Source organism: Sarcophilus harrisii, chromosome 4, assembly GCF_902635505.1.
Source record: "Sarcophilus harrisii chromosome 4, mSarHar1.11, whole genome shotgun sequence".
Classification (NCBI taxonomy): domain Eukaryota; kingdom Metazoa; phylum Chordata; class Mammalia; order Dasyuromorphia; family Dasyuridae; genus Sarcophilus; species Sarcophilus harrisii.
Window position 1 is genome coordinate 463,466,797 of NC_045429.1, and position 21,268 is coordinate 463,488,064.

Here is a 21,268-nt window from a genome sequence, read left to right on the forward strand (position 1 = left end):
CCCTGCCAGGAGGGGGACAAACATGGTCCCCCCATTCCTTCCTGGCCCCTTTGTTCCTTCTAATGGGAAATGAAATATCGTCAGATATTTCTTAGGCTCAAATAAGAGGATGACCTCAAGCTAAAATTACTTTTACCGCATCTCCCAAAATGTGTGTGTGTGTGTGTGTGTGTGTGTGTGTGTGTGTGAGAGAGAGAGAGAGAGACAGAGACAGAGACAGAGAGACAGAGACAGAGACAGACAGATAGAGAGATACAGAGAGAGACACAGAGGGAGAGAGACAGAGAGATAGAGAGACAGAGATACAGAGAGAAAGACAGAGACAGAGAGACAGAGACATAGAAACAGAGAGACAGAGACAGAGAGACAGACAGACAGAGAGATACAGAGAGAGACAGAGAGATAGAGAGAGAGAGAGAGAAGTGGGTTCAATACATAAAACTCATGTGAATTTCCAATAACAAGAGGCTCAAAACTGCTGACGTGAGTAGACGCAGCTCCTTCTTCATACCTATTACTTCAAGGACAGATCTCAGACTGGATAAAGGGGAAGAGAGGGAGAGTTGGGTGAGGAGCTGGGGTTCCCTTCTGTAAGGAACTTTTGGAGCGATGTCTCCATGGCCCCCAATGAGCTGCCGCCCCTCCTGCTTTCTGGTAGGGATCAGGAGGGCCGAGTCAGCCTCCTTCTTCCTAAAAACACTGGGAAACCAGCTGAGAGGGAGCGGGACAAGGCCGGGAGCCTGTTGTCACAAGCCTCTCCTGAAGCCCAGACCAAAGCATTCTGCCCTCCCCCAAATTTCCATGGTCTCTCCCTCAACAGCGTCCCTTCCTGTCCCTTCACTGACAAGTATACACTAAACACCTACTGTATGCTGGTGTGGCGTTTCCCCTTGACAATACACACACAGAAATAAATCGCTTCCTGCCTTCAAAGAGCTTCCTCTCCAGCCATGCACACATGGCTGCACATAAAATAAATACAAGGTGATTTTTTTGAGGGGGTGGTGGTACTTGTGCCAGGGAGGTGGGGGAGGGTCACCAGAAAAAAGCTTCCAGAAGAAGGGGGAGCTTGAGCTGAGCCTTGAAAGAAACTTAGGCTTCTGGGAAGTGGGGGTGGGGAGACAACATTTCAGTTAAGAGGGGCAGTCGGTTCAAAGGGACGGAGCCAGCAAGAAAGCCGTGTGCTGAGACTGAGCGTGTGGGGGGCTAATGTCTCATGGGGTGGGAAAAAGGGGCTGGGAAAAAGCCTCCTCACTGGGAAGCCTTTGACAACCAGGCCAAGGCACTTTCTTACATCTGATCCTCAAGATAACAAGGAGCCATTGGAGCTTACTGAGGAAGGAAACGGCCCAAGACGTGGCTGGTGCTGAATTCATGGACCTGGAGGACCAGACCTCGGGGTCCACTGAACCCCCTCTCTCCCTTCCTCCCCCCCCCCGCAGTTCCCTACAAATAGGAGCAAATGTCGGTCAGATGAATGATCGGTGGCTGGTTGAGTAAATGGCTAGAGGGATGAATGGATAAAGGAAATTATCAATGGCAATTCTCACTAAATTCATATTAGCCAGTGACTTAAGACAGCTGCTGAAGGAGAAACTCTTCACACTGCCCGGTCTCTGCCAGAGATCATTTTGTGTTGTTCTCCTGAAGATCTGTGACCGGCAGCAGGTGCTGACCATCTAATCCCACTGCCGCACAATGGCTGGAGAAGGCGGGCCCCCCGGGCAGCACTGGGGCCTCTAGTTTAGGATGTGATCAATCTTTGAAGACGTTTTAATGGGATGACCTTATGTCCCTGAAGATCTGGAACCTCCATCCTAAGCCATCAATGGTCACTTAAGAGAAGTCCCAGACACTCACGGGGGTGGGAGAAGTCACTCACCTTGCCCCATAAGCTGGCTCTGAAGCTCAGAGTGGGAATCAGCAGACGGCTCCAGATGCTCTCATCTTAGGGCGGCCAACGAGGAGCTCTCAGCTGAGGCGACAGGTCCACACTAGCTGAAACACAAATACATTGCTGACAAGTGAGCTTGACTCTATGCCTGGATCAGCTACATCTTCCATACCAGGGGTGCCCCGCTGCCCTGGGGCCGCACACCAGTGCCCGCAGTGCCGGGCAGACTTCAGCAGGAAGTTGGCCCTCCCAGTTTAGCACCCTCAGCTTGCCTTTGGGATGTCCTAGGGACCGGCGCTGCCTTAATCCTAATCCTTTGCCAGTGACTATGGTCCTTGGTTCCCCCTTGTTCTCCCTGGGTGGGTCATGAGGTCCCTGATATTGTCACCTGCTCCACCGGCCCATCATCAAGGTTCTACAACCACTTGGGCAGTTATCCACTCTCTCCCCATGGTCCCAGCTCCAACTTGACAGAGGGTTTCTGGGAGTTTCTATGGCCTCACAATCCATCGTCTCAGAGACCCTTTGGTGGTAACTATCTCCAAACCTTGCGAGGGCGACTCTGACCCAGCAGCCACCCTGTCCTCTGCTGGGCTTTGACTAGCCAGAGGCATCTTGGGAGGAAGTGCCCATCCTTGTGCACAACTAGCCTCAGCTTGCAGGCCTTCACTGGTCTTAGGGCCCCTAAGGAGACCCCCTTGGCCCCGAGGGAGACCATGAGGTGAAGGAGTTGGGGAGGACTCCACAGCATTTGTCACCAGATCCCTGGGGATCCCTTTGTTAGCCAACAAGCACTGACCAAGCGCTTACTACATTCCAGGTGTTGGGCTGTGCCTTTTGTGCTCTCCCTAGCAATTGCCTCAATGATCCCAAAACATGATTCTGAGAAAGGATTCACCAGCTTCATCCATCTGCCCAAAGGGGTCCATAACATGAAAAAGACAGCTAAGTTGGGGGTGACTGCAGAGGGCCAAGGGGAGGCGACCTGTTATCACTCTGAAAGATAATGAGGAATCAGCTCCCACAGGCACTGCTGCTCCTGCCTTGTACCACAATTACAATTCTCCCAAAAGTAATTGGTTCCTGGGATGTTCCCACAATACCTCCCTCAACCCAGCCTTCTTTCTGCTTCCAATTCTATACGTGCTCATTTCATTTTTTCCTTCTCAACCTAGTTCAGAAGCCTTCAGAACGTTCACGGTTTCCCAACTCAGTGAAGATCTTGGCTATGGCACCTGTTAGTGTGACTGCAGGCTAACTGTCCCCCCACGTCAGCCGAATTTCAGGTGTCTAACTGGGTTTGGGGCTCACAGCTCGGGGAATCTTGTCCAAACCGATTCCTTTCAAGAGGAAGAAAAAGACACATGACTAAACGCTGCCTCTAGGAGGGTAGATGGAAGCTGGAGGAGCGTTTGAGGAGGATGGAGGACATCGACTTGACTGGCATAAACCGGAGCTCTGGAACAATGCAGCAAGAAGACCCTCTGGGAGTATGAATCCCCTTCAGCTTCCTTAGAACTTCTAAAGTGTTCCCACATCAGGCGTGAACTGGACTAGAACATTTCAGGAACCCTTCAAACCCTAAGTTAGGGGGCCGTGATCTGCGTCCTTGCCTTGATGTTAGCCATTTACTCTCGGAAAAGTTCCTTCCTGTTAGCTTTGGGCTTTAGTTTCTGAATCTTAAGAGCAAGTTATATTTTTGTCACTTCTGACTTTCCCACGACCCTATTTGGAGTTTTCTTGGTATTGCAGTGTTTATCAATTCCTTCTCCAGCTCATTTTACACAAAGGAAAACTGAGGCAAGCAGGGTTAAGTGACTTGCCCAGAGCCACACAGACACAGTAAGTGTCTGAGAGCATATTTGAACTCTTATCTACATGCCACCTTGCCGCCCTTGAGAAAGGTTTTAAAAAAAGATTTAAGAGGTTATAAGATAATAACAATTAAAATAATCACCTCCATGTCTTTGTGTCTCTCAAGCCTAATGTCACGCCTGGCATATAGTAGGTGCTTACTACATGCTGGTTGGAAATTGTGGTCTAGGAAAGTAATGGAATACTAGTGTTCTGTAAGAGAGGCTGAGCAAGTGAACCTCCGAGAAACCTGGAAAGACTTACATGAGCTGATGCGGAGTGAAGGGAGCAGAACCGGGGGGACACTGTATACAGTAATGGCAACATTGGGCAATGATCGACTTTGATGGACAGCTCTTCTCAGCCATACGGTGATCTAAGATAATGTCAATAGGTGTGTGATGGAAAATGCCATCCAAATGCAGAGAAAGAACTACGGAGGCTGAATGCAGGTTAAAGCAATTTTTTTCCCACTTTTCACTAGTTTTTTTCTTTCTCATGATCCTCTCTGGCTCTGAGGCTGTAATCTCATGAGTCCCTGAACATATGGTTAATCTCATGAAAATCAAGGTGTCTTCCTGACTTCCAGCCTTTGACATATAGCTGTGACCTTTGCTCTCTGGCTTTGGAGCTCTTCACCGGAGAATCCCCAAATTTATCTGGGCTTTACCCACGTTTTATTTGAGCATCGCTCCTCATGATTTGTTGTTTTCTGAAAAGCCTGGCTACTTCACCTAATGTACCCAAAGCTGAACTCTGTTTTCTGTTTTGGAGATAAATCCCTGGCACTTAGCCCAGTGCGTGGCAAACAGTAGGTGCTTAATAAATGTTTAATAGATTAGATTGCATTTGTCCTGCTTGTCTCACAGCTGTCTGCCCTGATTTCTAAGTGCCCTATGATTCTATAGATGAGTCTCATTACCGTCAATTTAAGGGAGATGATATATAAGGGTTCAAATCTGTACCAAATGAGAACAAAGCCACTGTTCTTTCCCTTGCATCTTGCACCCCCTTTTCTCCTTGTACAAATCAGAGGGTCAGACCAGACGACTTCTGTGGTCCTTCCCGCTCTGGGATGCTGGGGCTTTATTCTTCTCCAAATGACCTAATTAAATGGATCCATGATCTTTCTAGTCCAGAACAATCAAGGCTTGGCCCTAGGGTGGGTCCCAAGGTCGCGGGTGACTTCTGGTGTGGGCGACCCTTCCTTTGTACCTCACTTGGTGATTACTTCCATCCCATTTCCAAGGCTCTCAGTGTCTCGATGCTCCTCTTCTGGGGGTTTGCCTTCCTCTCAGGGGACAAGGGCAGACCTCCCCTTTCTGGCTATCACTGTATCACATTAGAACTGCCCTCCCTGGCCCCACAGCCACCTCCCCCCCCCCAGCCATTCTCCTACTGGATGGTTTTGGCCCCAGGTGAAAATATGCCCCGTCAAGTCTTGACTTACAAACTCCTGATCAAAGTGAAGCTGGATGTTGTTGGTTGAGCTAAAGGAAGCAGGATCATGAATCTAAATGAAGAGGGAATGGGGACAGAAAGGAGCTTAAGGGATGAGGGACAGTAGGGGAGCAGAACCAGGAAAATGGCAGCAGCACAATTGCATCCCCTCCCAGAGAAACCCATTGGGGCCAGACAGGGAGAATCCTGGAGCGGGGTGGGGGGATGGCCAAATGGGCGACACTAAGAATGGAGGTGGACAGCACAAGTCCATGAATGACCGCAGCCAAGCACAGCGTGAGTCTGGATCCAGAGATTCTACTGTCAAGACCAAGCGAACACGCCAGCCTCGTCTCCTTGAAACGCGCCCTTCTCCACCCTGGAGCGGTCACTCAAAAGTGAGGGCAGCAAAGCTTCTCCCCAGCGAGCTCCCTAAAGGACTGAAGGGCCGTTAGACTTTTTTTTTTAATCGGGGAATGGCTGGACAATTCTGGTACGTGAATGTAATGGAATATTACTGTGCATAAATGGTGAGGCATCCGAGGACTTTAGATCATCAATGGAGAGCTTGTGTTATCTGATGCAGAGGGAAATGGGAAGAACCAAGCAAATGATATGAACAATAAGGAGAAGGAAAAGATCATTGAAAAATGCTAATAATAACGGCCACTCTTATCCTAGGGAAGGGGAAGGGTGAAGTGCACTGATCTTTTTGTTTCCCTTAGGAGAGGTGAGAGGCTACGAATACATATGGAAATACCACTGATTTTTCAATTGAGTTGGCTCAATATTTTTTTTTTTTGGTTAGAAGGGAAGGTGAATGATGGGAAGCTGGGGAAGTGCTGATATCAGAACTATAATAGGATATATAATATAATATGAAAACTGTAATGTGAATAATAAAAGGAAAGAACACCATGATGGCCTGTGGTAGAGACATGATTCGAAACTAGAGAGTTGGTTTGCAGGAAGTGGGGGCAACTGGGGAAAGGGGAAGACCCAAATGACTACCTTGGGGTAGGAGGACTCCATCCAGGGATGCAGTGAGTCTGAAACGTAGCAAATGAACTTTGAGATGAACGCTGCCTTGTGTTGCGCTTCTCCCCTGTAGCCAAGCCGGTCTTCAGACAACAAAGATGTCATCAGTCCCTGCTACTACCCTAAGGAGGGTCCCATCCTCTCTCACCTGGCCTCCCCCTGTCAATACCCTGCTCCAAGTCTCATCGCTGCCAAAATCATCTCCCCAAAGCCCCTTCCTCGGCACAGTATCCTTCCTCTCCAAAACCTGTAGTGACTGCCTAGAACCTCTTAGAAAAACTGCCAACTTCCCATCTCAGCTTTTAACACCATTTTCATAAAGGTTTGGAAGGCTCAGGGAATAGCACTGCATATATAGCAAGTCATGAGAGGAGATCCAGAAACTGAAAGGAGGCAGGGCAAAGCACGGCCGCGGAGATCAAGAGAGGCAGATTCTGGAGCGCTCTGATTATACAGATTATACGTGAGACCCCGAAGCATAATAGGAAGTGAAAGAACTTCAATTAGCTGAACATCTGCTGAACACACACTATTTCTCTATCTCCGTCTGTCTTTCTCTGTCTTTGCTCTCTCTTTGTTTTTGTCTCTCTGTCTCTCTCCTTCTCCCTCCTCCCTTTTGCTTCTTTCCTTTTCTTCACTTCTGTTCCCTCATCTTTCAGAGCACTTTTTTGATTTGACTTAATGTCCTTATTTAAAGGATGTTCGGACCCGAGAGGGGGAATGGCTCCTCCCCTACGTGGCTCTCCCCAGTGATGAGGACCTGATTTCTGGGATGTGAAGGATGAGAATCTGGGGGGGGGGGCGGTGAGCACTCTGTCCTAGGGTCTGGGAACGAGGACAGAGAGGACTGAGCCTTGACTTGCGCATTATACTCGCCAAGAATGGAGATCAGAGGTTCTGAGAAACACTAACTAGGATCTTATGGACTAGAAATTTGACAGAGGGGAACGAGCCTCAGGAGGGAATGAAGGCTGTCAAGAATGAAATTCTGGAGACAGAAAGAGAAACCGTTTTAATGAGGGAAGGGCCGGCTGTCTAGATGGATTCATGGGGATGAACAGAGACCTCATCAGCCCACGCAAAGTTTTAAGTGAAAGAGACAGACTCTCCTGACCATCATGAGAAATGACAACTGAGTAATTTAGAGAAATGCAGGAAAACGCGGAGGAACCAACGAGCAGGGAAAGAAGCAAAACCAAAAGGAAAATGGGCTCAGTGTTAAAACGCTGGGAATTAAACAACAAAAAACCTTTAAAAGGAAGTCAAGCCAGGCGCCGGAAGAGCTAGCAACGGCCACAGAGGGCCCAAGACACAAACTCTCTCTCCATCTTCACAGCCCCGAGCAGGGGCTGCCATTGTGAGGGAGCATGACGAGAACCGGTGGGTTTGCTTAATGGTTTCTTGTTACAAGGGATGGAAGAATCAGAGGAGGTGGATGTTGGCAATGTGACTGTTGTTTTCTCCAGAAATGACTGTGTGTAAAGACAAATGGCATCAATAAAGCAACCTTTTAAAAATGTACGGAAGCTGGGAGCAAGGACAAATCACCGGGAGAGAAAAAGCCGACATGTGACATGATCATCTCAGAAAAGGGGGAGGCGAGAACGCTGCAGAATAGCTGGAGCTGGGGAGGAGAGGAGCACGTGTGTGCACATGTGTGCTTGCGTGTTGCATTGTTTGTGCACACACGTGTGTCTCTCTGTGTGTGTGGCAGGGGAGAAGGGTCAGAGGCCCAGGCTCTGTGTTTGTACGACTGGGCTGATTGTGGGGGGTCTCTCAAAAGTCGTCTATCTTTAGCTTGTTTGCCCCAACTCAGATTCTCCCCTGGGAATCTCAGAATAGAACGTGCTGGGTCTCCAAAGATGTTGGCAAATCATGTTCTTTATTTCCATCCAAATATCCACTTCATAATGTATTCCAAGTACAGAACAGGATTTATTTTATCCCAAATGAAGGAAAGAAAACAACATAAGAACTCAGAGTAGCCTCTTAATTAAAAAAAAGGTAAGATGAGATATTGAGAGCTAGAGAAGTCCTGATTCTCCTGCGAGCATCCTGAGGTTCTTGCACCAGCATCCTAAGCAAAAGGATGACAAAAATCCCTGGGAGAAATGAAATAAGAGATAGGAAGCTCTGCAAAAACACCAAAAGACACAGTGATAAATAAACACAAAGAGACTCTTCCATCTAGTCCAAGGCATCACAGACTTCATTCCCTGATCCTGAAAACCCTCTGAGAAGAACCAACTTGAAGCCAGAGGAGGACTCGGGGATAGATAAGTGGTACCCCGATGCCGGCTGGCAAGGACCAGCGTAGACCACACTAAGCCATGGCCAGAGAAAGAGCTAGGGAAGCAGCTGAGCAGCAGAGTACCTGCAGTCTGGGAGGAGTACCATCCATGGTCCTGGAGGGCCAGAGAAAGATGGAGACAATGCTGGAGATGAGAAGTGCCCAAGAGAGTGAGAAGGAGCAAAGCCCAACCTCATCACGATGCCCCCAAGGAAGCAGGAGAGAGAGAGGAATAAACGGAAGAAAATGGAGAATACATCGAAGAAATGCTATAAAGAGAGAAACCCAAGAGCATAAGTCCACATCACCTCCCACCGGTGTCCCAAAGACTGTCCTAAGTACGGGGGTTCCAAGAGTAACTGACAGAAATGAGCCTTGAGAGAGAAGCCATGATATTAAAAACAGTGATAGTAGGGAGAGAATGACTAAGAGACTTGCTACCTAGAAGAGATGGTGGAAAACCTGACCCAAGAACAGGGTTATGTGAGGTTTTGTATGGCCCCAGAACAAAGCTGTGTCTCTGTGAGACACCGTGAAACAGAAAGATGAATCACAAAGACCGGGGACAAAACCAGATGGAAATGTAAGGCTTGGCTTGTTCTTGAGGCATTTTAGTGATGGATAACTCTTGTGAGCCCATTTGGGTGTTTTTTTTTTTTGGCAGAGATGCTAGACTGGTTTGTGACTTTCTTCAACTCATTTTACAGATGGGCAAACTGATTCAGAGGTAAGTGACCTGTCCAAGGTCACACAGCTAGCAAGCATCTGAGGTCAAGGTTGAACTCAGGAAGAGAAGTTTGCCTGATTCCTGCAAAGTGCTCTAGCTACTGTGCAACCTAGCTGCTTTGGTATTAGGACAGAACTGGAAATCAAGTAGATACTACTGATTGGAACATGGTTAAATAAATTGTGGCACATGAATGCAATGGAATATGACTGTGCTGTAAGAAATGATAAATACCAGAAGTACAAAGAAACATAGAAAGATTTATATGAACTGATGCAAAGTGAAATAACCAAACAGGAAAAAAGAAAGATTGGATTGGTCACATTCTGAAAAAAAAAACCCTATCAAAATGAAAACTCAAAATATAGAGCTTGGGGGTCAAAGAGAAAGGACTGTAAGTAACCAAGAATGAGTTCAAGTATATATTATTACATATATATTATAATCAGAACATTATAATCAGAATTCCATAAGTAATGGCAGCTGATGCTTATAAAGAAGAGGAGAATATGGAATTTCATATATCAAAAAGGGAAAAAATATAACCAAGAATAATCTATTTGGCAGAATTTAGTATTATCCTACATGGGAAAAAATAGCAGTAATGAAATGAAAGATTTCCAAACTAAAAAAGTTTTCAACTTTAATTAAACTTTTAATTCCTTTTTTTCAACTCATAGGATGGTCTTTCTAGGAAACACAAAAAGTCAATTAGAAATTAATAAAACAATAACTTCAACAAAATTTCAGGATATAAAATAAACTTAGGTAAATCACTAGCACTTCTTCATATTACCAACAAAACTCGAAAGAATGAGATAGAAAGAGAAATTCCATGTAAAAATAACTTCAAAATGTTTAAACTTCTCTAGAGATGATCTATCAAGACACAAAGGAACTATATAAACCCAACTACAAAACAGCCAGTCAATAAACACTGATTAGGCACCTTCTCTGTGCCAGGCCATGTGTTAAACACTGTGGCTACAACAAGAGACAGAAGCCAGGTCCTGCCCTCACAGTCTAATGGGAAGACCACCAGCCATCGGAGATGCACAAACAAGCTACACACATGACAAATGGGAGATCATCAAAGAGGGGAGGCACTAGCATTCAGGGGGTGAAGGAAGCGCCTGAGACCTCAGGAACTCAAGAGCAGAATAGGGAGAGCCTTCCAGGGATGGGTAATGGCCAGAGAAAAGACCCAGAGGAAAGACATGGAGGGTCCTGTTCATGGATCAGCCAAGAGTCTCTGAACAGAAGAGCTTTGGGGGTGTAAGGTGTGAGAAGGTTATATTTGATCCTAGAGGTCAAAGGCAGCCAATCGAGTTTATTGAGTTGAGGGGGTGACAAGGTCAGATCTGGGCTTCGGGAAATTCACTTTGGTGGCTGATTGGAGGATGGACTGATGGGGAGAGACTTGGGCAGGCCCCCTCCATCCTGCAGTGGCTGCTGCCATAGTCCAGGTGTGAAGTGATGATGTTCTGCACCAGGCAGGGGACATGTGACAGGAGAGAAGGGGGAGGACTCAGGAGATGCTGCAAAGATGAAATCAATTTGCCTTGGAAAGAGCCTGTGCACAAAGGGGAAAAGTGATGACTCTTGGGCTCGGTACCTGAGGGGTTTTCCCTCTAGAGCAATAGGGCAGGTAGGGTGAGGAAGGAAAAGATAATGAACTCCATTTTGGATTGCTGAATTTAATCTGCAGTTTGAGGTGTCTGAAGGGCAATTGGAGATGCAAGGCTCAGGATCATCAGAGAAATCGGGGCATGAGGGATGGGTTCAAGTGGATCAGTGTAGAGATGGTAGTTAAATCTACTGGAGCTCAGGAAAGTAATATGGAGGGGAAAAGAAGGGGGCCCAGGACAGAGCTCTGAGGGCGTGGCCCGGAGGAGAATGCAGCAGGAAGACAGAGGAAGAGTGATCAGATAGACAAGAGAAGAACCAGGAGAGAGGGGCGTCCCCAAGACCCAGAGAGACAAAATCCCCAAGGCGGGGATGGTGATCCATGGTGTCAAAGAGAGGTCAGGGAGAAGGAAGATTGAGGAAGGGCCATTGGATTTAGCAATTAAAGACACAAGGAAGCAGAAAGGAGCTCACAGTAAATGGATTCATTTTTTCTTATAAAATATGAAACAGTTTTCTCTGCTTGGAGGGGAGAGCTTCAGACCATTTGAGGAGAGATGAAAACATTTGGTTCCACAGATAAAGACAAGCCTTAATAAATGATGAAATACTAAATGATCACAGGTAAACAATGCCTATATAATAAAAATGAGAATATTATATAAATGGTTTTGCTGATTCAATTTGCTTATTTAGTACCAAATCAATCAGATGATGAAAATATAGTTATAATGAAATTCAGCTGAAGTAACAAAAAGTCAGTAATCTCAAGGGAGATGATGAAAAAATGAAAAAGCAGTGGGTCTGGCAGTGCCAGATCCTGAACTGCACGACAAAGCAGGAATCATCAAAGCAATTTGCTAATGGTAGAATTAGAGCGAAGCTGATCCAGGGACGAGATTAGGTACACAGCGTACAGAAGCAGAGGGACAAAGTAGCAAAATGAACATAAAGACGGCAGCTCCTGAGTAAGTGCTCAAGGACTTCTGGATGAAAGCGGCTTGTAAAACTGGAAAACACTCAGATGGAAAGGAGCTCTAGACCAACATTTTCTCCTACATACAAAGAAAAGCTCCATAGAGACCCTGACTTGGAGGTAAAAGGTCATATCAAAAGCAGATGCAAGATAGAATGCAAGAAAGAAATGCATCTTTCAGATCCACAGAGAGGGAAGAGCACATCACCAAACAAGGGAGAGAGACAATCAAAGAGAAAAAGTTCGACTTTGATTATGTAATATTTTAAACAGTTTTTTTTTTTTTATGTAAGCCAAACTGCTTTAATCAAAATCAGAAGTAAAATCCTGAAAGGGAAAAAATCTTCGCAGTGTTTCTCTGACAAAGACTATATTTTTTCTTATTTTTTAAAAATTATTTTAACATTCTTTTCTTTCTAAATTGAGTTCCAAATTCTCTTTCTTTCTCCTACTCTCCCTTCTACCCACTAAGAAAATAAGGAATAAGGTCTCATTTATACATACGAAGTCATACAAAACATGTTTCCATATGAGACATACAAAAAAGTGAGAAAATTATACTCCAATTTACATTCAGAGTTCATCAGTTCTCTCTCTGGAAGCAGGGAGGGGGCAGAATTTTTTCGTCATGAGCCCTTTGGAATAGGCCTTTATAGCTAATCATCAGTACAACCTTGCTATTAATGTGTACATTGATCTCCTAGTTCTTGTCATTTCTCTTTGCATCAGTTCATATGGAACTTGCCATGTTTTTTTTTTCCTTTTTCTGAAACCATCCCCATTGTCATTTCTTATAGCACAATAGTATCCCTTGCATTCAAATACCACAACTTGCTCAGTCATTCCCCAACTGATGGGCGTTTCCTCAATTTCCAATTCTTTTCATCACAAAAAGAGTTGCCATAAATTACGAGTCTTTTCCTTTTCTTTTGATCTCTTTGGGATACAGATGCAATATTGATGTTGCTGTGTCAGACTGTATGCCCTTTGGGCATAGTTCCAGGTTGTTCTTCAGAAGGACTGGACCAGGTCACTATTTTACCGGCAGCACACGAATGTCGCAATTTTTTCCCATTTCCTGTAACATCTGCCATTTTTGATAGGTGTAAGGTGATGTCTCAGAGTTGTTTAATTAGCATTTCTATAATCAGTTGTGATTTAGAGCATTTTTTCACATGACTATAAATAGCTTTGATTTCTTCTTTTGAAAATTGCCTGCTTATATCTTTTGACCATTTATCAACTGAAGAATGGCTCTTACATTTATAAACTTATCTCTATAAATTTGAAAAATGAGGACTTTGTCAGATAAATTTGCTATAATTTTAAATATTGCTTCATTGTTTATGATACCTTTTAAATAAAGTGTAATTGCCTTCATTATCTCTTTTATCATCTACTTTTGCTTTTGTTTTGTCTGAGATCATGATTGCCATGCCTGAGGTTTTTTTTTTTCCCAGCTAAAACATAATAGGCTCTACTCCAGTTGTTATCATTTGCTATTCCATCATTTGTCTGACTCTTTGTAAACCCATTTGGGATTTTCTTGGCATAAATACCGGAGTGTCTGTCATTTCCTTCTCCAACTCATTTACCAACTGGGACAAATAGGGTTAAGTGACTTTGCTACTCAGCCATTACTCACAGCGAATAAAGTGTCTGAGACCAGATTTGGCCCTGTGGGCACTACAGTGCCACCTCACTGTGGATTCCAGCCCCTTATTTTAACTCTGTGTGTGTCTGTTTAAACTGTATCTCATAAACAACATATTGTTGCATTCTGGTCTCCAATCCATTATGCTATCCACTTCTGTTTTATGGGGTGAGCTCATCACATTCCCATTCACAGTTATGATGAATGACTGTGTATTTCCGTCCAACCTATTTTCTTCTATTTACTCTTTTTTCTCTTTCTCTGTTGCTCCTCAAAAGTCTGTTTTCCTTCTAACTCATGCCTCCCTCCTTTTTATCATCTCCTCTTTTTCTCTTATCTCCTTCCCCTTCTATTTTCCTACTGGGTAAAAGAGATTTCTATATACAACTGAGTGTGTATGTGTATACATACATATATATGTATGCATGTGTGTATGTATATAATCTTTTCTCTTGGAACCAATTCTGAAGAGAATAAAGTTCAAGCATTGCCACCCCCACGTTTCTCCTCCATTGTAAAAGCTTTTCTTTGTCCACTTCTTCTGTGTGAAAAATTTCCTCCATTCTACCCTCTCCCTTTCCCTTCCTTCCAATGCATCCCTCTTTCTCATCCTTCATTTTTAAGAGTTCATTCCAGCATAATTGACCCAGACCCATGACCTCAATCTTTATAAACTCCTTTTAACTTCCCTAATAATGATAAAGTTCCTGGGAACTTTATATAGAAATTATATGAATCATTTTTCTCACATAAGAATCTAAATAATTTTATCTTATAGCAAAGATTTCTCTCCCTTAAGATTTCTCTTTCATGTTTACCTTTTTATGATTCTTTTAAGTTTTGGGCTCAACGTCAAATTTTCTATTCATCTCTTGTATTTTCATCAAGAAGATTTGAAAGTCCTTATTTCATTAAATATCTATTCCTCTCCTCCCCTCAGAAGATTTTACTCAGTTGTGTTATGTAGGCGACTCTTGGTGTAATCCTAGTTCCTTTGCCCTCTAGAATATCATATTACAAACCCTCTGATCCTTTAATGTGGAAGTAACTAAATATTTTGTGATCCTGACTATGGTTCCATGATATTTGAACTACTTCTTTCTGGCTGCTTGAAATATTTTTTCCTTGGATTGGAAGCTCTGGAATTTGGCTATAATATTCCTGGAAGTTTTCATTTTGTAATCTCTTTTAGAAGGTGATCCACTGGATTCTTTCAATTTCTATTTTCTCTCTGCAATTAATATAACAGGGAAATTTTCTTTGATAATTTCTTGAAAGATGATATTTAGCCTCTTTTTTTTGATCAAGGATTTCAAGTGTCCAAAAATTATTAAATTATCTCTCCTTGATCTATTTTCCATGTCAGTTGTTTTCAAATGAGGTATTTCACATTTTCTTCTATCTTTTTCATTCTTTTGATTTTGTTCTATTGTTTCTTGATGTCTCATGGAGTCATTAGCTTCCAGTTGCCCAACTCTAATTTTGAAGGAATTATATTCTTCAGTGAGCTTTTGTATACCTTTTCCATTTGCTCTATTCTGATTTTTAAGGAGTTGTTTTCTTCAGTGAATTTTTGTGCCTTTTACAAACACTAGGCCAATTCTGCTTTTTCTTTTTAAGGCATTATTTTCTTCCGTGTTTTTGGTGCCTCTTTTAACCAAATTGTAAATGTTCTTTTCAGAATTTCCTTGTATCACTTTCATTTCTTTCCCCAGTTTTTCTTTGAGCACTCTTATCTCTGGGGAATTATTAGCTGGGGAAACTCTTACAGAAATTCTTCTTGTGTTTATGTCCAATTAGCTTTTTTTTGACATGTCAGTTGGAAGCTGTTTTCACATGGTTGTCTTTTTTTTAATTTGTGTCTTGATCTTCTCTGCCATTACAGTAGCTTTTTATACTAAAATTCTTTTTTGCTGTTGTTTGCACATTTTCTTCCAGTCTACATGTTGACTTTAAACTTTTATGTTAAATTTAGTTGAGTTTTGCTCACCTGGATATGGGAAGGTCCCCAGATTCAGGCTATTTCTGCTGCTGTTTTAGAGCTACAAGTTTTTGGTGCTTCCACGGTGGTATGATCCAGGGAGAGATGTGGTCACTACTCTCTTGCTTTGTGATCTGATTTTTACCCAGGAAGGGCCCCTGATCCCCTGCCACTGCAAGCACCAGTGCTCCTCTTGGTCTTGGAATTAGCTCCAGGGGGCCCTGCTACCATGTGACCAACCAAAGAACTCCTCTCCCTGTGACCTAGAACTGTTAGGGGTAATGGAGTTGTCAGTCAGTGCCAGCTGCACCCAGTGCCAGCCCAGAATCCCTTGTAATCTCTCTCTGACCAGCCGTCTGGTTCCTTTACCATCTCTGGGTGGAGAGCTCCTAACGTTGCTGCTTTAGCTCCATGTCCGCTTCCAAGATCCACTGCTGGTGCTGCTGCAGCACCCTAGGCCAACCCCATAGCATCACAAACTTCTCTTACTGACCTTCCAGCTAGAAAAACATCTCATCCCAACCTTTCCTCGACTCTGCTGCTCCAAGATTTTCTTTGAGACATGATTTTAAAGTTGTTTAAAGCTGGGTTGCTGCTTGAACTTCACCATCTTCTCTTTGCCCCTAAGACTTTATTTTCAAGATACGTCTGGAACTTGATTACAAACAGCAATATATAAAAAATGCACCCAAATAAATTATAATTAGAAGAGAGCAAATCAAGAGAACTCTGACGTAGTATTTCATATGCATTAGATTGTCAAAGATGACACAGAAAAGGGAAATTACAGTTTTTGAAGTGACTTGCCCAGGGTCACATAGTAAATACCCGAGCCAGGATTTGGTACTGACAGAGTTTGGGGGAGGGAATTATTCCAAAGTCTCCTGACTATCAAGGACCATCCAGAGACTACTGACTGACATCCACTTAGAATGGGAATTCTCTACATTTGGAGAAGTGTTCTTTAGGCAGGTGGAAAGGGTAAACACGGCATTGAAACAATGGCCCTGGACGTGCAGAAGAAAGATTTTTAGAAGAATTTAAGGATCCGATCTTCTGCTCAACTGTGAGCTTGGAGGGCAGTAGGAACTCAGGCTGGGCAGTCTGCTCTCTGGAAAATTCAACTGAGCAGATTTCTATCTTGAACCTTTCCACAATTAATTCTTTTTTTCTTCTCCATCCTCAGTCCAAATCTTTATATATAGGAAGTGACAGAAAAGGAGAACTAAAAGGAACCAGGAGAAATGAAAATGGCCAGGAGGACATAGGAGGTTGGAGGAAGAAAGGCTGGGAATCTGACTACCGCTGCTGCAAGCCATTTTCCTTCCAAAAATAATGTCACCAGAGATAATTCTCTCTTTCTTTGTGGATCCAGAAAATATTTCAAATGGATTAAAAAGCAAACGTGCTCTTCTGTTTCCAATTGAACTCCCATCACCCTCCCTCTCTACCTAGCAGGGACTCTCTAATTGAATTGCAGCAACAATATTGCTGCTAGCGCCACAACAAGCCATCTGCCGCTTCCACCCTGTGAGGGGATGGAGGGTCAGAAAATGAAGGGAGATGGAGCAGAGCTGTTTAGTGCATTCCCCATAATGCTGATCCTGCTGAGATTAGAGAGAGAAGATCCTACTTTAGATTAGCGGCTCCTCAGTCAGAGCTGCCCAGCCCAACCTTTGTCGAAGGCCCAGGGACACCAGGGGATGAGTCCTCGCTTGCGCAGGAAGAGGGTGGTGGAGCTGGGATGCACACTTGGCTCCTGCCCATTCCTCCAGGCCCATAGCATCTCTCAGACTCTGGAGAGGGGCCCTGTGGCAGAGATGGAGAGGGGTGATGGCGGAGCAGGGCTCCTGGGGGCCAGGCAGGACAAAAGGAAAGAGCAGCCCTTCCCCATCCAGGACTGCGCTTTCCAGGTGCCCATGAGGCTTACTGGGATGCTATGGAACCCAAAGCTGGGGAAAGCCCTAAGAGGAAGAGATAGCCAAGCCAGAGGGCACTGGGGAGTGATGGAGAGCTTGGGGGTGCTTAGCTAGTGAGGGAGAGGTCTTGTTCTGAACCTTGATTCCCCCCCCCCTGCCCCGATAGCTGACTGGTCACCTTGTACCACTCAGTGCCAGCCCTGCTAATGTGACATCAGATCGGGTCAAGAAAATCGTACCCTGAGGCTGGCTTGGTGGCAACTGAGTTGCTGGAGGCACCTGGGACACTGGGAGGCAGAGGAAGGGGGGATTTTCAAAAGAATTACAGCACTTGGATTGATACATAGATTCTATGGGATTCTGTGGGAAATTACGTATATTCCCTTAAAGGGCAGCAAATTAAACATCTGATTCAACAAAGGGAACAAAAAAGTGTGTTGCCCAAATGTAAAAACATTAATACATAAATCAAACCGACTCTCAGGATCTCTGAGCTGGGCAGGGTCTCTGAGGCCCCGGAGCTCCCAGACCAGACTTGAAGAACTCCCAGGGGTGAAATGGGAAGACAGTGGATTTAGGGCTAGAGAAGATTTGACTTGAGTTTTCTCATCTGTCAAATGGGCATTGGACCTAAAGGTCTCTGAGTTCTCTTCAGGCTCCGAAAGCACGATGCTATGAACATCACAGCTGGGACGGATCTCGGAGGTCACCGAGTCAAGCCGGACATAGGTCTGGACAATGGCCACTGAGAGCTCTGCCACCCGCAGATCTGAGAGGCTCTCCTTGGAGGCCTGCCTTCCATCTTCGATGGAAACTTCCAATAGCACAAGTTCAGGGGCAGATCTGTGGGACGACCACCGGGGACCTCTCTAAGGGCCCTCCTTGGGCATGGCCAACAACCAGGCCAAGGCCACCTAATCCAGCCGCCATCTAACTCACACCTTTTCGTCTAGTTCATAAAACGGCAGCAGAGGCAGCGAGTGTTGTGTAAAGCACAGTGTTGCACTAATGTTTTTGGTTCAGGCGGTTTTCAGTGTCCCATCTGAAGTTGTCCTGGCAAAGACTGCAGGCATTTGCCATTTCCTTCTCCTGCTCCTTTTACAGAAAAGGAAGCTGAGAAAATGGGCTGAAGTGACTTGCCTGGAATCCCACAGCTCGGAAGTGACTCCGAGATGAGCCTTTCTGATGGCAGCCTGCCGCTCTGTGCACGCGGACTCCCCCAGCCGCCTCTTCACTAGTATTTTACTTATTAGTATTTATTGACATGGATGCTTGGACTTTTTTGTGGTGGTCTTTTCCATCATGGCCCCCGTAAACAGGTGGACCTCCCACCCCATGGAATACGCCTTAGAGCGTATTACCTTTGGGGGTAAAACTGACTCTCCCCATTCCCCACTGGCCTCTGCAAGGGAGCCTCGGAGGCCGGCCTTCTATTCCAGCGCCTCCTCTTCCTTGGTTCCTGCCCCGGCCAGCCCCCAGCCCCTCTCAGACTCTCTGGCTCCCTTCAGATCTCGGTCCAGTGGTAAGTCCTACAAGGGATCTTTCTTCTCCCACGTGCTCCAGCTGCAAGGGGTCTCCCAGCTCTCAAAATGAAAGTAAGAGGGGGAAAGCATCTGTTTACAAAAGAGAAATTTCAGCCCTTGCTGGGTGGAGGGAACTCAAGCTCCTAGAGGGCAGGGAGTGTCTCCCTTCCCTCTTTGTAATCCCTGGCCCTGCACTGTGACCCACACCGGGTCCCCAGTAATAAATGCACAAGCCCCCATTCAGCGTTCAGAGAGTCCTCTAAAGGTTCATTGTCTAAAGTCAGCTTCTCAGCCTCTGGGCCTTCCCGGCTACGGGCATCATGGAGCCGGGAGGGTGATTTTATCCTCTGTCCTGTTTTGTATTTGACTCCCGGGTTGTGGTGGGCAAGCAGTCCTCACCCACAAGCCTTCACCTTGGCCCCCCTTTATTTTTATCTCTCCTGCCCTCGGGGGGGGGCTTGTTGAGAGACGGGTCTCTGGAACCTGTTTCCCCTTCCCTTGGTAAAGAGCTCAGCACACAGTAGGTGCTTCACAAGGCTCTTTCATTCATTCACCCATTCTCCTTTATCACCTCCGGGTCGCCTCTCGGCACTCGCAGCATCCCAGGTTAGGGACCAGCAGAGAGCTTAGGCCGGCTGCTCTCATCTCGTCTCTGTCTCATTATTTCTGGAGAAGGAAACAGGGCCAGGCTGGTGCTGAGACCCTCCGGATTCAAAGCCAGGGCGCCTCCCTCTGGGCCAGCCCACCCCCTACCCGCACCGAAAACCTTTGCGAGCTGACTCCCTAGTCCCTGCCTCCATGACCTGAGGCGATGCTGGAGCCTGGAACCCGGAAAAGGCCTCAGAGTCCCTGGGGAACGAGCATGGTCTCCCCTCCCGGAGCCGGCCTGCAGCCCCCGCACAAAGATCCACCACAGAAAGTGGAAGAAACAGGGCTGTGAGAGGTGGAAAGGGGGCCCGGAATTCTGAAGGAACCTCCCGGGGGCTTCAGGGGACGGAGACGCGACTGCTGAGAAGGGTTAGAGGAGGGTGGGGGATTCGGCCAAGGGGAACAGGATGACTCCGTGCACTAATCTACGACATAACAAACCAGAGCGAGCGGAGGAAGAGCCGGAGCTGGAGCCGGAGCTGGAGCCGGAGCTGGCTCCCAGAGTGGACAGCACCGGCTTCTGGCTGGCATGAGCGAGTGGCGGGGAGGGAGTTCTGGGAGAGACCAGGACCGAGATCGCCCTTTCGGGTGAACCCCACAGGTCTGGGCATCTGGGGCAGGAAGCCCACCAATGGTGAAGGTCCTCACCTGCCCAGGGCTTGTCCGGGGACCTTCCGCCCCTGACCGAGCCTCCTTCTCTGCAAAAGTGCCCGGGCTTGGCCCCAGCGGGTGACCCTGGCTAGAGACGGAAGCAACTGTAACTGCGGACTCTGGGCTCTGACCCCCTCCCAGCAACAAATGGCCCCTGGGACTTTTTCACTTGCTCTCGAGTTTCAGGGGCGGCACCTCCCACACTGACGAGGGAGAACAGCGGCTCTGGACCTCAGGGGCCAAGCCGGGAGCCCCCCACTCACCTGGGTCTGGGTGGAACTGCCCAGGGCCGAGGTCTCCTCACATAGGGATTCAGCAAAACCAACACTTGGTGTCTGTGCAGCCCACAGGGACCTGGGGACAAAGCGGAGCATCAGCGTCAGGGATTGGGGCGTCAGCCGAGGGGAGGCCGCCGGGCCGCCGGGGAGCCGGGGAGAGGGCGAGAGGGCGGCCAGCCTCAGAGGAGCCTCCGTGCGGGGCTTCTGACCCGGGAGGCTCCTGGGAACAGGCTGGAGGCAGCGGCTTTTACAAAGGCCCTGCTGACCTCAGAGGCCTCCCTTCCCGTGACCCTCTGCAGGCTGCTCCCGTCCCCCCCATCACATCCCTCAGAGGAGGCTGAGTCACAAAGCCCCAAGTTCAACTCCGGTCTTGGGGACTTGCCAGTAGGGCCCTGTGTAAGTCAGTTAGCCGCTATTTGCCTCAGTTTTCTCATCTGTCAAACGAGGGCAACAGCACCTGCCTCTCCAGCCCCAAGGGCCACGGGACCATGGGATAACTTGTGTAGGGACCTTCTCTGCTTCCGGGAAGCCCTTTGGGAGCATCCGAGGCCCCGAGGGAGGAGCAGCGGTGGCCCCGGGGCTGAGTCCCATCCTCTCTCCGACGTCCACGATGCCGACAGTTTCCTGGCCTCTGTAGCCTTCTAGGCTGCTCTAGACCAGCTGTGACCGTATTAATAGAGAGAAGGTCTCACCTGGGGTCTCCCTGTAGCCAGGAAATCATAGGGGCCCCGCAGGCTGACCAACAGCACCAGGCTTTGGTCTCCGCCCT

At 46.6% G+C, this 21,268-nt stretch overlaps 1 protein-coding gene across 21 annotated transcripts in view; it reads right to left on the reverse strand.

Moving 5' to 3' along the window:
- PCBP3 (poly(rC) binding protein 3) overlaps window positions 1-21,268 on the reverse strand; it is a 298,571-nt gene that overhangs the window by 94,357 nt on the left and 182,946 nt on the right. For 14 of the 21 annotated variants that reach the window (XR_004234123.1, XR_004234122.1, XM_031968312.1 and 11 more), the window contains 2 exons: window positions 20,485-20,575; window positions 1,883-1,998 (listed from right to left, as the gene is read on the reverse strand). The gene's annotated coding sequence lies outside the window, so the exon portion shown is untranslated. Of the gene's footprint in view, window positions 1-1,882; window positions 1,999-20,484; window positions 20,576-21,268 lie in introns of those variants that run through there. The other 7 variants (XM_031968324.1, XM_031968323.1, XM_031968322.1 and 4 more) reach the window with 4 other exon arrangements.